The sequence below is a fragment of the Argentina anserina genome, unplaced genomic scaffold (genome assembly GCF_933775445.1).
Source record: "Argentina anserina unplaced genomic scaffold, drPotAnse1.1, whole genome shotgun sequence".
Classification (NCBI taxonomy): Eukaryota; Viridiplantae; Streptophyta; class Magnoliopsida; order Rosales; family Rosaceae; genus Argentina; species Argentina anserina.
In genome coordinates, this window is record NW_026089424.1 from 315,925 (window position 1) to 319,426 (window position 3,502).

Below are 3,502 nucleotides of genomic sequence, written 5' to 3' on the forward strand. Positions count from 1 at the left end.
CTCTCAAATTCAATAGAAACTCGCATCAGAAAGCCTTACAGAAAGATACTCAAACGAGAAATGAAAAGATACACAATTGGAATAGTAAAGATACGCAAACGATGTAAAGATACTCAGTTTGAAAGAAACACACTCCCACACTTGCAAAACTCTCAAATACAATAGAAACTCGCATCAGAAGCCTTACATAAAGATACTCAAACGAGAAATGAAAAGACACACAATTGGAATAGTAAAGATACGCAAACGATGTAAAGATACACAATTGGAATAGTAAAGATACGCAAACGATGTAAAGATACTCAGTTTGAAAGAAACACACTCCCACACTTGCAAAACTCTCAAATTCAATAGAAACTCGCATCAGAAAGCCTTACAGAAAGATACTCAAACGAGAAATGAAAAGATACACAATTGGAATAGTAAAGATACGCAAACGATGTAAAGATACTCAGTTTGAAAGAAACACACTCCCACACTTGCAAAACTCTCAAATACAATAGAAAGTCGCATCAGAAGCCTTACAGAAAGAGGCTCAAACGAGAAATGAAAAGATACACAATTGGAATAGTAAAGATACGCAAACGATGTAAAGATAATCAGTTTGAAAGAAACACTCTCGCACACTTGCAAAACTCTCAAATTCAATAGAAACTCGCATCAGAAGCCTTACATAAAGATACTCAAACGAGAAATGAAAAGACACACAATTGGAATAGTAAAGATACGCAAACGATGTAAAGATACACAATTGGAATAGTAAAGATACGCAAACGATGTAAAGATACTCAGTTTGAAAGAAACACACTCCCACACTTGCAAAACTCTCAAATACAATAGAAACTCGCATCAGAAAGCCTTACAGAAAGATACTCAAACGAGAAATGAAAAGATACACAATTGGAATAGTAAAGATACGCAAACGATGTAAAGATACACAATTGGAATAGTAAAGATACGCAAACGATGTAAAGATACTCAGTTTGAAAGAAACACACTCCCACACTTGCAAAACTCTCAAATACAATAGAAACTCGCATCAGAAGCATTACAGAAAGAGACTCAAACGAGAAATGAAAAGATACACAATTGGAATAGTAAAGATACGCAAACGATGTAAAGATACACAATTGGAATAGTAAAGATACGCAAACGATGTAAAGATACACAATTGGAATAGTAAAGATACGCAAACGATGTAAAGATACTCAGTTTGAAAGAAACACACTCCCACACTTGCAAAACTCTCAAATTCAATAGAAACTCGCATCAGAAAGCCTTACAGAAAGATACTCAAACGAGAAATGAAAAGATACACAATTGGAATAGTAAAGATACGCAAACGATGTAAAGATACACAGTTTGAAAGAAACACACTCCCACACTTGCAAAACTCTCAAATACAATAGAAACTCGCATCAGAAGCCTTACAGAAAGATACTCAAACGAGAAATGAAAAGATACACAATTGGAATAGTAAAGATACGCAAACGATGTAAAGATACTCAGTTTGAAAGAAACACACTCCCACACTTGCAAAACTCTCAAATACAATAGAAACTCGCATCAGAAGCCTTACATCAAGATACTCAAACGAGAAATGAAAAGACACACAATTGGAATAGTAAAGATACGCAAACGATGTAAAGATACACAATTGGAATAGTAAAGATACGCAAACGATGTAAAGATACTCAGTTTGAAAGAAACACACTCCCACACTTGCAAAACTCTCAAATTCAATAGAAACTCGCATCAGAAAGCCTTACAGAAAGATACTCAAACGAGAAATGAAAAGATACACAATTGGAATAGTAAAGATACGCAAACGATGTAAAGATACTCAGTTTGAAAGAAACACACTCCCACACTTGCAAAACTCTCAAATACAATAGAAACTCGCATCAGAAGCCTTACATAAAGATACTCAAACGAGAAATGAAAAGACACACAATTGGAATAGTAAAGATACGCAAACGATGTAAAGATACACAATTGGAATAGTAAAGATACGCAAACGATGTAAAGATACTCAGTTTGAAAGAAACACACTCCCACACTTGCAAAACTCTCAAATTCAATAGAAACTCGCATCAGAAAGCCTTACAGAAAGATACTCAAACGAGAAATGAAAAGATACACAATTGGAATAGTAAAGATACGCAAACGATGTAAAGATACTCAGTTTGAAAGAAACACACTCCCACACTTGCAAAACTCTCAAATACAATAGAAAGTCGCATCAGAAGCCTTACAGAAAGAGGCTCAAACGAGAAATGAAAAGATACACAATTGGAATAGTAAAGATACGCAAACGATGTAAAGATAATCAGTTTGAAAGAAACACTCTCGCACACTTGCAAAACTCTCAAATTCAATAGAAACTCGCATCAGAAGCCTTACATAAAGATACTCAAACGAGAAATGAAAAGACACACAATTGGAATAGTAAAGATACGCAAACGATGTAAAGATACACAATTGGAATAGTAAAGATACGCAAACGATGTAAAGATACTCAGTTTGAAAGAAACACACTCCCACACTTGCAAAACTCTCAAATTCAATAGAAACTCGCATCAAAAAGCCTTACAGAAAGATACTCAAACGAGAAATGAAAAGATACACAATTGGAATAGTAAAGATACGCAAACGATGTAAAGATACTCAGTTTGAAAGAAACACACTCCCACACTTGCAAAACTCTCAAATACAATAGAAACTCGCATCAGAAGCCTTACATAAAGATACTCAAACGAGAAATGAAAAGACACACAATTGGAATAGTAAAGATACGCAAACGATGTAAAGATACACAATTGGAATAGTAAAGATACGCAAACGATGTAAAGATACTCAGTTTGAAAGAAACACACTCCCACACTTGCAAAACTCTCAAATTCAATAGAAACTCGCATCAGAAAGCCTTACAGAAAGATACTCAAACGAGAAATGAAAAGATACACAATTGGAATAGTAAAGATACGCAAACGATGTAACGATACTCAGTTTGAAAGAAACACACTCCCACACTTGCAAAACTCTCAAATACAATAGAAACTCGCATCAGAAGCCTTACAGAAAGAGACTCAAACGAGAAATGAAAAGATACACAATTGGAATAGTAAAGATACGCAAACGATGTAAAGATACACAATTGGAATAGTAAAGATACGCAAACGATGTAAAGATACTCAGTTTGAAAGAAACACACTCCCACACTTGCAAAACTCTCAAATTCAATAGAAACTCGCATCAGAAAGCCTTACAGAAAGATACTCAAACGAGAAATGAAAAGATACACAATTGGAATAGTAAAGATACGCAAACGATGTAAAGATACTCAGTTTGAAAGAAACACACTCCCACACTTGCAAAACTCTCAAATACAATAGAAACTCGCATCAGAAGCCTTACAGAAAGAGACTCAAACGAGAAATGAAAAGATACACAATTGGAATAGTAAAGATACGCAAACGATGTAAAGATACACAATTGGAAT